We start from the raw sequence: 13,594 nt of genomic DNA, 5'->3' as shown, positions 1-13,594 counted from the left end.
AAAGCTTTGGATGGTGCTTATAATAACTTATAATAAATAAGTTATTTTGTTGACCAATTATGATTGTGCTTTTCATTCTTCATCCCCCATACCCTATGGAAAACAGGAAATGTCAATAATCCTTTTCTTTAGAAATGGTGAACTGAAGGCACAAAACCACCAAGTCTTGTGAGACCTAGTGGTAGCAAGTTTGTTTACACTCCTGTTCCTATTTTCCATTAATACATATGTTGTTACTTTTAGGTGATAACGTCTCAACTGTAAGTTCTCAACTAGTGTCTCAACTATAAGTTTGTAGAACACGATACACCAGCCTTTCCTAGTGAAGAATCACCTTCTGTTTAAGCAGTTTTCTGATGCCTGTCAACATCCATGATATGCATTACTTTAAAGTGATACTATCCATTACACTACTTTTACCTAATTCCCAAGTCTTTTTGTTTGTTTGTTTGTTTGTTTGTTTGTTTGTTTGTTTGTTTCGGGAGGTGCAGTTCTACAGTTTTGTGTCATTCAGTGAATTATCACTTTGAGCTCTGCATGTCATTCTGCATCAGATCTTTGCCAAGAACTTCTGACTGCTGGAAGCCCACCATGACAAAGCTACTCACAGAAAGCTTCAGTCTGGAACGGCTGAAAGCTCTTACATATCATTTTACATTGCATCTTACTTAGCTGAATACCAGAGCTGGCAAAGGATGCGCAGAGCCTAGAGACAGAAGAGAGCTTAACAGGAGAGCTACTGTAGGCCCACGTGGATGAGTTATAGTTGTCCCATCCAGAAAGGCAGACGCATTAGGAGCCCAACTCAAATGCCTCTGTGTAAAAGTATGCAGCATGGGGAATAAAAAAGGGGAACTGGAGGTATGTGTGCAGTTGCAGGGCTATGATCTCATTGCAGTTAATGAGACATGGTGGTACAGCTCTCATGACTGGAATGTGGCCATGAACAGCTTTGTGCTTTTTAGGAAAGACAGGCCAGGCCAGGAAGGTGAGGTGGTGGCATTGCTCTGGAATCTATGCAGCTCTGCCTAGGAGGGGACGAAGTGTGAGTCAGAGCCTATGGATGAGGATTAAAAGGCAGGCCAACAGGGGTGACATTGTGGTGGGTGTTTACTACAGGCCACCAGATCAGGAAGAGGAAGTGGATGAGGCCTTCTAAAGGCAGCTGCAAGTTGCCTCACGTTCACAGGTCCTGGCTCATATGGGGGACTTTAACCATCCCAGTATTTGCTGGGAAGGCAAAGCTCAGAACAAACAGTCCAGGAAGTTACTGCAGAACATCGCGGATAACTTCTTGATGCAGGTGGTAGGTGAACCAACAAGGAGAGGGGCGCTGCTGGACATGGTACTAACAGAGATGGTCTAGTTGGAAATGTGAAGGTTGAAAGCAGTCTCGGCTGCACTGATCACAAGATGTTGGAGTTCAATATCCTGCGAGGAGGAAGCAGGTCAAAAAGTAGGACCGCAACCCGGGATTTCAAGAGAGCTAAATTTGACCTCTTCAGGGACCTAATTGGAAGAATCCCCTGGGCCAGGGCCCTAGAGGGAAAGGGGCCCAAGAGAGTTGGCTAATATTCAAGCACCACTTCCTCCAAGCTCAGTATCAGTGCATCCCTATGAGAAAGAAGTCAAGTAAAAGGGGGACAGGAGACCTGTGTGGATGGGCAAGGAGCTCCTGGGAAAACTTAAGCAGAAGGAAGTAGTAGGGTGATGGTTGGACCAGATGATCTTGAAGGTCTTTTCCAACCTTAACGATTCTATGATGTGTAAGAAAGGACAGACCACTTGGGTGGAACATAGGAACATTGTCAGAGAATGTAGGGGTGCAATGAGGAAGGCCAAGGCCCAGTTAGAATTAAATTTAGCAAGAGACATCAAGGACAACAAGAAGGGCTTCTTCAAATACATCAGCAGAAAAAAAGAAGACTAAGGAAAATGCGGCTGTGCTGCTAAATGAGGTGGGTGCCTTTCCTGGGTTAAAAACTGTCTTGATGGCCATGCCATGTTGGGGGGAAATGTCAGTCTGCCGGAGGGTAGGAAAGCCCTACAGAGGGACCTGGACAGGTTGTATCAACAGGTAGAGGCCAGTGGAATGAGGTTCAACATGCCTAAGTGACAGGTCCTGCACTTTGGCCACAACAACTCCATGCAACGCTACAGGCTTGGGGCAGAGTGACTGGAAAGCTGTGCAGAGGAAAGGGATCTTGGGGTGTTGGTCAGTGTTCACCTGAACATGAGCTGGCAGTGTGCCCAGGTGGCCGAGAAGGCCAGCCAACAGCATCCCAGTTTGTATCAGGAATAGTGTAGCCAGCAGGACCAGGGAGGTGATTGTCCCCCTGTACTCCTCTCTGGTGAGGCCGCACCTTGAGTACTGTATTCAGTTTTGGGCCCCTCACTACAGAAAAGACATTGAGGCCCTGGAACATGTCCAGAGAAGGGCTACAAAGCTGGTGAAGGGTCTGGAACATAAGTCCTATGAGGAGTGGCTGAGGGAACTGGGGTTGTTTAGTCTGGAGAAGAGGGTCAGAGGAGACTTTATTGCTCTCTGCAACTACCAGAAAGGCAGTTGTGGGGAGCTGGGGGTTGGCCTCTTCTCACGTATAACCAGTGATAGGACTAGAGGGAATGGCTGCAAGTTGTGCCAGGGGAGGTTTAGGTTGGAAATCAGGAGACATTTCTTCTCAGAAAGAGTAGTTTGGCATTGGAACGGGTTGGACAAGGCGGTGGTGGAGTCCCTGGAGTGTTTAAGGAGAAGTGCTTTGTTTCATATCCCAGCCAAAGGCCTCTGTACATTACTGGAATTGTAAAGTACATTCTTCAACCTCAAATCACAAAGTACATTCTTCAGCCTCAAATCATTCACAAACTCTTCTGTATTTTCAACTCTTTTGTGTACCTCTTGATAACAAACACCTCTCTTAGATGCTTAATTTCTACAGAGAATACAATACATTTCAGAGTATAATACAGTTTCAGAGTCACCTCCTTATGCCTAAATTGTCTGAAAACTATGAAAGCATCAAGTGCTTCAGAACAAGACATTGTTAATAATAGATTGAGTGTCTTCCTTTTGCATGTGCTTGTTGGTGCAAATGGAAAGTCAAACTGTTGAAATTCTTTATCACTCTCTTCTGTATTCCCAAATAATATAAACTCTGGAAAAGATGTTAGTTGATCCATTCAATGTCAGCTTCTTACTTCATTTACTGCATAAAGTTCAGGGACCACTGGGACAAAGGAGGTTTGAGCTGTCAAGCACACCACCCTCTCAGTGCAAGAACAGCAGTCCATTCCCACCAGAGCATCCCTGAGGATACTACTCCAGATCTGATAGCAGGGACAGTAGACAAACATCTCCTTAGAGGACCACTAGAAAAAAAGATAGTAAGAAATCTATTTACCACCAAAGCTCTGTTCTCTTTATCAGATTCCTCATTTGCAGAGCCAGTTTCAAACAAACTTAATTACAGCTTAAAGTTGTGTTTGTCCTTCCTCCTTCGTCTTTTTTCCTAGCCTACTCCCCTAATCATGGTTTAGTTCTAGTTTTCTCTCCATTTAAATCAGACAACTTCCTCCCCAGTGCTGCCATGGTGACATCCATGGGGCACTAGTAGTCCATCTGGTGGTATTTTAGACATCTACCTGACATACTTGAACTAGGAGGGTAGTTGTTTTAGGGTGCCCTATAGTCAATGGGGAAAGTCCTTACGGTCTTGTGTAGTCTAAATTGTCCTCTGCACCTCTCTCCATGCACAGAATGTGAAGCCCAGAAAGGTTAGGCTCCTAAATTAAAAGCCTTGTTTGATGGGATGTATCTGGGCCTGAGAGTAATGGAGATGTAATATTCCTAATGTCTTTGTGTCTGTGAACAGGAGCACTGTGTTTCCTGCACTCACTGGCACAAATATATCCCATGAGAACAGAACTTCAGAGAAGTAAACCATTCACATCTTACTCTGCAGAACATGTATGTATAACCTGGGTGTATTTGGGCAAATTTTCAAAGGAAAACCACAAAAGGCACATCTATATTATAGTTTTCTTTATCTATCTGCTCCAAAATTCAGAGATGTAAGTGACCCATTTAATCCATACATTCCCTCTATTTATCAGATATGGCTAAATCATTTCAGCTGGTATTTCATAGCAATTCACCTGATTTTATCTATTTCATGAAATATCAGTATGGTTAGTATTTGGCAAAACTAAAAAGTGATTGAAAGCAGGCTTTGACCATAGTAAAAAAAAAAAAAATAATAAAATTAGTAATTAGTATTTAAGTTTAGAAACTTACTCTGTAAATACGAAACATTACTTACAGCAAAATAAAGATCAACATCTGTTGAAAAAATTATTATTCTAAAAATTTTCGTTAGAACTTAGCCTAGTCTGCACACATCTGTCCTACACAGTCCACCTAAACAGTAAATCTGAGAAACAATCCGTAGTTGCAAGAAAAAGTTATACTAAATTAATTATATATTTCACTTTTAGCACTCCAGATGGAAACAATATTAACTCAAAGTTTACAGTGCCAAAGAGACCATTCTTCCTCTTTAAATAATTATCCATTTTTATTTGGTATAGAGAATATGCTTTGTTTTTTATTAAAAAATCATCTTTAAGATATAATACTTTGTAAAGGCAAACAGGAAACATATTTATTGCAACAATAATTCAAATTTGTAGAAATTTCTTTACAAATTCTCAGGTGATTTGGGTATTTAGTCAGGTCACTGTAACAATCTGTCCTGAATCAGGTCATCAAGTTGCCTGGCAACCCTGGAAGGATTGACAGAGGCAAGCTACCTTTCCATACTTTTTTACCTCCCCTTTAAAATCAATATGGCAAGCTTGATATTTGTGATGTGAGATTAGCTGAGAAAATGCATGAAATTTCCAGGGAAGTGCATTGCTCAAGATATTCAATTTTGAAGGCTGGGTCCAAGCACATCACTCTCTTTATGGTCTCTGTCATTATGGTTTTCCCTACCAGCAGCATTTGTTAAAGTATCATTTACAGAGACACTATTTCATTTAGTACATGTACTTCAGCTCAGCATTGGCTTTTTTTTTTTTTTTTTTTTTTTTGAGCTCTTTCATTCAGGACTGAGTAAGGGATTAGCCTGTGTTTCATGACAATATCATTATGATATTTCGTATGCAGCAGTTAAGTTTAGTGTCATTAGCAAGAGAGTGATTATGGGGTGAGGCAACCCTGATGCAGTACTATTTACATTCAAGAATGTAAAAATGTATTTTCTGAACACAGAAAAACTTTATTTTCTGAACACAGCAAAATTCAATGGATAACACTATGAACATTATTGTTCATGATTCCAATTTCCTTTTCAGTCTTGGAGCTTTCTTCTTCTCCCAGTCATTTTGCCAAGATTCTGCAGTGCTTATATCTATTGCTCATGTTTTCATTCTCCCTTTAAATTTCCCCAGTCTCTCTGATATTTGCCACAAGAACATACAAGATGCCACTAAATAATGGCTATAAAACCCCAAACTCTTGCCAATTTGAAATGATCTGTGTCTGCATTTGAAATCAGTTTTGTTATCTGAGCATGCCATTGTGCATCATTTTGGATATCAGAATTAGAAAGAAATCTGGGTCTAAGTCCTAGCCCTGATTCACCATGGTGTCAACCACATATCTCTAATCAAACAACTGGTGTGGCCCTGAGGAAGCCAGGGGCTGCTACCTTTCTGTAGAGTGGGACATGGCCTCGAATATCTTTACCCCCAAACCAAGGTGGTGCTATTTTATATTGTTTTTCTTTCAGAAAAATGACAGGGAATATTGTCCATGAGTTGTACAAGTGTAAGAAAACTCAACTGTGGCCAGAAAGTATGTCATGGTGCTGCCACTTAAAAAAGGTTTATTATCCACCCTTCTTTTCTCAAGTTTAAAATCTTAGTGGCAGAGAAACATACATGGTTATTGGATTTCAAATTTATAATCTGTCACACCTACTACCATGTAAGAAATTGCAGGTATCAGGATTTATTATAAGGATTTCAACATTACAGAATAATGGAAAAAGGAAAATGAGGGATAAAATCCTAATTTAAAAAAAAAATTTAAAATTTTTGAAAAGAGTATTTAGGCATTTGTTGAATGTCCCTGTATCTAGTATGTAGGCTGTTTATGTGTGAACTATGGACTGTTTGCTACTTGGTTGTATGATTGGTTACCTTAATCATTAGACATTTTTTCTGCTTTCTGGTTTGACAAATGAAACTTGTAAGATAGGAGATGAACAGAAGACAAGGGATGAATAGTGAAATCCTCTTTTTAATGCACTATTACCCAAGTCTGAAGGTAAAGATGGGTTTTGTGTAAAAAACAAACAAACTAACAAAAAACCAAACCAAACCAAACCCAAAAACACCACCACCACAAAACCTTTTGTGAAAACTTTTGACAATTAGCAAAATATTATTAGGCATAAATATAGCCAATGTGAGAAATCACTTAGCTTTCAAAACAGTGTTCACAACTTTTTATTTTTATTTTTTATTTTTATTTTTTGAAGGGTGTGAGAAGCTGAGCTGAACCCAAAGCTTCAACATAGGTATTTTTTTGTTGCAAAAGTATATATTTGTATGCTCAAATAGTAGCTGTGCTTATATCTGGCTGTCATACACTTTCACATTTCACTTACCTTCTGAGAGACATACAGTATATTTTTCAAAATTCTGACAGAGTCTGCCCATGCAGAAAAGATTATTTCTAGGCTAGTTTTCTTTTTGCAAACCACTTGAAAAAATATAAATAACTCCAGGAGGCCATTATCGGGTCCTTCTGTCTGGCTTCTGTAACCAGAGTCCCCAAGAGAAAGATATTTGCTCTCCCAAGAAGACTCCCTTTTCCAAACTCTGTCTGATTTAGCCAAAATTCTTCTGATAGCACTGATAAACATTCGGTAAAGACATAATCAGGTAGGTAAGTAATAACATCGATCAAAAAGCCCGGGTTAGGGCTAAGTTAACAAATTGTCTTTATAGTACAATGAAAGCAGGGTAGTGTCAGCATTGTACTTGGACATTTCTGTTGCAGAATATGCATTTTATTAGTCACAGACAAAAAGCTTGCATTAGATTTACAGTAATGGACCATTATTATTATTTAATTCATGGAAGCAAAAATGAACCATATTAGACACTAATTTTTGATGCAAAATTGCTTTGTAAATATATGCAAACTCAATAATTTTATACTATGCAAAGTCATTAGTTTGGTGATCTTAAGTGATTTAGCTAGAATTAATCTATCATATGAAGAGCACATTACAGAATATAAAATGATAGTTTTATATGTGTAAAATATAAAATTTCTGAAGGCCAAAAATTATTTCCACATTTCTAATTAACAGAAATTGCAAAGGAAATCTATCTCAGGGAAAAAAAAAAAAAAGTGAATATAATGTTTTGTACATATTTTTTTTTCTTACCCCCATTATTTTCATGAATATATCTACTCTTTGAATATGCTCATTAGAGAAATTCAGCACATCACAGAATTTGTTGCAATTTTTGTTTTGGAAGGTGAAATGAAGTTGAAAGAATTGAATCAACCACACCTCTTTGTAAAAAACATGTAGCAAAACAACTAATATATAAAATTGCAACTAAAAAGGGAAGAATGCTTCCAAACTAAATATGATGTCATGAAGCTGAATATATAATGGTTGGTGACTGAGACTGTAACCTTTTATCAAAGGCTATGGTGAAAACTGTATGAGTTATAATTACAGTTTTTCATTTGATCTTTAAGTGAAAGATTTCTTGAGAGTCTTACATTTGAAAGTGAGGACACTCAGTTTCTACTAAGTGCAGAAAGACAGTTTTTTTAGCTTATGCCTAAAATTCAAGGGGAAAAATGCTGACCTATATGAGCAATAAAATTACATCCATAGAGCTGCTTAGTTGTCTGTGATGTACCCAGTGAACTACATAGTCAAATACCATTGAAACAGAACATATTACCCTTTAAACATAATATTCAAGTCTCATATGGCAAACAAGCTTTATCGGCTTTCCATTTAATTCTACCTTTTGTTATTAATTAAGAATGCATAGATATCAATGGCATATGATGGTAAATTAATAGATATAGATAAAATCTTATATGAATATTCATTATACCTCATTATTGCAAATTAATGGCTAAGGCTTTGAAATTAAGGGTATTCACATTTAGAAATATGTATCACTTTTCCTACATATGAGACATAAGAAATAAATTATGCTCTAAAGCAAAGTTTAAGTTTATTCCAAGGCTGGCCCTCATAGTCCGAAAGTATGGTTCGAATGGGAAATTTTGAAAGACTGGAAAGCAAAGACAGTGCTGCTGGTTGGCTTTAGGCATGATAAACAGCTGTCCAGGACATTCTTTTTTAACAGCTGGACCATTTTTTTTCATTACTTTGTCTTATACTCAAAATATTCTATTCTGGTGCTATGTCTGCATCCGTACCCTTTGCAGGAGTGGCTCATGGGCACAGTCAAGGCCATGTTTGCTACTTATATGCATTAGTCACCTCTAAGAGAGTAATTTGGCCTAGTTCTGGATGAAGCCAGTCTGTACTCATTGGGGAAGCCACAAGTCACTAGATTTTTGAAAGTGCATGTGGGGTACAGTGTCTTCTATCTCATCTAGAAGCTTCCACCTACATTTCTGCATTTGCAGTGACTTTAAGAGGCTTGTTCCGATAATCTCTGAAACTATGGAAGAAGGAATCTGGAGATGAATAGAAATCGAAATGGATGTTGATAGTCTGCTGGGAAAAAATGCATTTATGGTTGTGTCTTTGTAGAACTACACGGAGCTGAGATGCCTAATTTTTTCTTTCATGTAGAAATACTGTTATCACTAGACTATTAAAAGAAAAAAGAAAAAAAGTATCATTATCTTTTAATCCAACAACTTTTTAGAAAGAAATCATAATGCAAAATTCTATCATAATGCAAAAAGTGTTAATGGAGACTCAATAGTAGTTTCACCATGCTCCCTAACTACTGAAGGACCACAAGTCTGGGCAAGAGACGAAGTTCAGTATTTCAAAATATTAGCACTCAATTTAGTAAAGGTGAATTCCACCCCAGAAGTAGAGTGCTTCAGTTTCAGGAGTCTCAACAATTACTGTCAAAACATTTGGTGTTCTTTTAGGGCCCTTAGGAAGATGGGGCCTCTCCTCCCATTTTGGAGTTTACCATGGACAAGTTCTCGCCCATTTTACCGACTTTGCCTTCCTCCCTGCCTGTGGGCTTTCTCCATCTCATTCCACACTACTGTTTTTGGGTGAACGCATCTGTTTCCTGCAACTTCTACCACCTGGAAAAAAAAAAAAAAAAAAAGGCTTTTTTCACAGAGCTTCCACATACTTTATTTTCAAAGCTCAGATGGAAAGATTTCTCTTACTGTCTTCCTTAATACTGTTTTTATTTCTTCTTCTACCTGCCTTTCAATTTCGAGTTGTTATTACTTCATAAGTCAATTCTCACAATTAAGGTCTAAAAATATAAACAAGATTCCCTTTCCCTCAAAGATGTAAAAGAAAGTTCTAGTATTGCAAAGACTCAGACATATGATAAAATTAATACAGAGCAAATACTTTCACCAATTTATTTGACCTATGTATAAAGTTTGATGTGTTCTAGGAATGTGACTTACCTTTGCTAGGCAGTAAGAAAGATGAAGGCTTTAAAACATGAGCATCATTTGAAAGCGTCCATTTAAACCCTGGAAACCAAATTCTGTGACCTCTGTTGATGGGATTTTTGCCTGATTAATGAAAGAAAAAAAGACTGAAGTATTTTGCTCAGATTAATATCAGTACAAGAGGTACATTCATTCCATCTTCTGTTGTCAGTGGATACACAGTCAAACCTTTGTTAGACAGTACCCATCCTCCCTTCGTATGGGAGATACAAATCATGTCTTTCTCAAGAGAGAAAAAAAAATCTTCTGTGCTCTTTCAAAAAGAAAATTCTAATGCATTTTGGAGGGCCATTCCCCCTTTTTTATAGATACTGCTGACCAAGAAAGAAATATAACTTAGGACACAGAACAGTTTTAGTGTGTAAACTTGTGATGCCATACAATATGTCTCAATATTATAGGTTTGATGCTAACTGCACCCCAGTAATTTAATAATTCTGTGGGAAGACTGCTGGGTTATAGAGGATATTTGTCTTGTGATTTCTTTGTGGCAAATCAGAAATTACAGCAGTGCTCAAAGGAATAGAAATCTTAGATACTCATGACCTTCACTGAAACCCCTTTCGTCACTTGTCAGTTCTTTAAGGGGCAATTTAATTGTAGCTCTTTGGCGGTGACAAGGTAAGTGCTGGCATTTTGGCACTGTCATTCATTAACCTCATGCAATGTCAGCAGCAGTGCCTCAGACATGTCACCATTTCCCCAGTGACAGCAAGCTGACTTTTAGGACATATGTTATTCCAGAGATGCCTACTAGACAAGTCGACATGCCTCACATTCTTATGTATTGGGCATCATTTGTGAATTGTTTATGCAGTTAAATAGTTTCAAGAGTAAAACCAGCTTGTCTAAAACCAGGAGAAGAGAATGTGCTACAAGCAGAAAACTATCTAAATTGTTTATGCTGCTTTGAAACTTAAAAAAAGAAAAAAAAAGAAAAAGTGAATTGAATTTAAAGTGATAGGGAACAAAAATCTACTGTCATGATACTCGAAGGTTTAATAAAATTCTGTCATGTATAAATTTTTTGAAGCATCACTCAATAAATGAAATGCCAGAATGCAAGGCACACAATATGCATTATAATTATTAGTATTTGTTCTGCATTTCCTATTTCAGTGTGCTTGTAAGAAATCAGATTATTAATAATGAATAGATTGAAGGGAAGAATGGGCGCTGAGAACTGTTTGCTGATAACAACAGTAATTGCCAATACCTAGAAAAACTGCATATATTTGAATGCACCTTTCTTCTCCTCCTTCTTCATTTGGGCCTCAGAGTGACTGGAAATTCTGTGCAATACAGCAATATAAATGTTAATAATGACAATAATAATAACAAATGAACTTGTTTCTCACTTTTCAAAAAATGTAGTATGAGAACTAAAGATCACTCAAAAATAATGTTGTTATTATGCTAATATTATGCATATCTCAAGATGCAAACACTTGAATCTAGATTTCAAACTCCAGGAACATAAATCTTTTGGGTCCATCTATTCTTTATCCTTTTTTAAAATCTGCATCCATGTCGAGGCTGGATCTCAAAGCACTGCCATATCTTCAGCCTGTACAAAAACCTATTCTGACTATCCTACAGCTTGAATCAGCATCCAGGTATCCCCAGTGACAGAAATTTGAGAGGTGAGAAAAATCAGTTATGGAGTTCATTGCCTTCTAAAAAAATGTTCAATAATATTTACTTGATACAAAATGTGAATTCTGTCATTGGAGCAACCTCTCAAACAGATAGGAAGGAGAAAACTAGGCATTAAAATGTACTAGTCATTAAAATGATTTTCTGAAAATGCTGAAGGAGATTTTTATGAGACTACTAAACTTTTCCTTTCAGCAGAGACCACATAATGAAAACATACGTATTGCAAATGTCAAGTTATCACAGCGTAGAAAAAACATGCAGCTCTGGTATTGAGGTGAAATTGCAGAGAAAACCAATTACCAATATAATTATTGCACAGTTCAGAAAATTAAATTTCTATCTTAGAAATTTTTGTAATTTCTATATCTATTGCTTATTTCAGATAAAACAGCAAACTTCAGGCAAAAATAGCCAACTGGGCAAAACAGTGACACTTTCCTAGGATAAGATGTATATAAGATTGTATTTTGATAAATTACAAATGCTACTTTATAATGCTTGTTTCATTTTTTTTTTTAAATTGTAACTGATTCAAAATCTATAATTGTTAAAATATTTAAATGATACCCTTTTATTTTCAAAACATTTTCCTTTAATTTTTAATAAATATTGATCATATCACTGTGACTTTAGGAAAAAAATATTTATTCAAAGCAGCAGAAAAAGGTTTGAATGACTTATTTCTATCAGTTCTACTACTGAGTTTAATAGAAACCTTGTAGGTGAAAGCAAGGACATCTCTGAGAATATATGAGTGGTGTGTAAGCAGAATGACTGAAACCCCGGGTAGGTGAAGTTAAATGAATTGCAGTACAGTGTTGACAGTCAAAAATGGACATTTCAGCACACCATTACAGTGTGCCTGTAAAGAAACAATATTCATTTCCAAATGTTTTATTAGACACAGTTGTACAAATTACACACGCATAGTTCTGCAACTAAAAATGCTTTCTGTGCTTAAGAAATATTGAACATTTAGAAATCATCAATGGCATCAGCAGAAAAGTAAAAATGACTGTAGCATTTTCCAGTCAAACATGTTGGAATAGATGTAAAGAGAAGAAACAACAGCAATAACAACAACAAAACCACCTTCAATTACAGAAAGGATTCTATCCACAGAATTCCGTACTGCTCAACCAGGCAGTTTAAAAGATCTCTTTTCCAATTGCAGCGCTGCATCTTAGACCCACACTGAGAACACCATTTGCCAGGAGGGCCCATTGTACATTCACACTAATTATATGAATTGATCCAACAGTATTTGCTAGAGCAGTTCAAGAGAACTTAGATTCTGTCTCTGTTTTTTACTCCCCACCCCCCCCCCCCCGACACACACACACACATACATCCTGGGGTTGGTAATACTGATGAGTGATCACCTTTCATCATACATAAAGATTTGGAGACATAACATTAATTGCTGTCTTGATAGTTTTCAATTTGATCACCAAAAATTGAACCAAAGCAAAAACAAGTGCAGGAATAATTGGATTGAAAGACTATGATGAATCCCTGAAGTTTGTTTGTTTTCTTCAGTTTTTCTGACACATTTCCAGAGCTATATTACTCCTCAAATAATAAACATAGCATTACAAAATCGTAACATTTCCTACTGTTAAATTAAAGATGCTTTTCACTGCTCAAATAAATGAATACAAATTCTCACTGGAAGGAGCAAATCTTTATAAGAAACAGATAGGCAGACCTGATCCTATACTGCCTTGTTTCATTTTTTTCTAAGTAAAACGTCATATTCTTTTCTACCTTACATTTATATTGGTCCCCTCTTCCATGCTCTCTCACTTAGGGGGCTTCTCAGATGATTAATCTTGAAGTAACAAGGCATCAGATGGCTTTTAGTAAGTCCTTTCCTACCTTGAATGGGAAAGATGTGGTACTACTGGCCCTGGAGAGCTGAGCAGGTCAATATGAGGGCAGAACTGACTGATTATCTTTACTTTATACACATTTAACCAAAAAGGTGAGAGAAGCTAAATGAGATGATGTTCTGCCTGAGAGCTGGCAGGATAGGAAAACAACAGACAAAGAGATTTGCTCTGTCAACTCCTCCCAAATAGAAGTACCAATTTCACTTTGGTTACTTTCCTGCGAAGATCTTGACAAATTTAGCAAACATTGATTAGTTATCCAGGCAAGTCCACAATAAAATAGAAATTTGTTCTATTGAAGGAGAAACAG

The 13,594-nt window shown here is 37.2% G+C and overlaps 1 long non-coding RNA gene across 3 annotated transcripts in view; it reads right to left on the bottom strand.

Moving 5' to 3' along the window:
- Window positions 1-6,315: 6,315 nt before the first annotated feature.
- LOC308193281 overlaps window positions 6,316-13,594 on the bottom strand; it is a 53,513-nt gene continuing 46,234 nt past the window's right edge. For 2 of the 3 annotated variants that reach the window (XR_013949512.1, XR_013949513.1), the window contains exons 2-4: window positions 10,950-11,025; window positions 9,686-9,796; window positions 6,316-9,346 (exon numbers count right to left, since the gene is read on the bottom strand). This is a non-coding gene — a long non-coding RNA (uncharacterized lncRNA). The remainder of the gene's footprint in view (window positions 9,347-9,685; window positions 9,797-10,949; window positions 11,026-13,594) is intronic. The other variant, XR_013949511.1, reaches the window with a different exon arrangement.

Source organism: Anser brachyrhynchus (assembly GCF_964034855.1).
Source record: "Anser brachyrhynchus genome assembly, chromosome: 3".
NCBI lineage: Eukaryota > Metazoa > Chordata > Aves > Anseriformes > Anatidae > Anser > Anser brachyrhynchus.
Note: the sequence above shows the minus strand (reverse complement) of the source record. Positions and strands in the feature narration are given on the sequence as shown.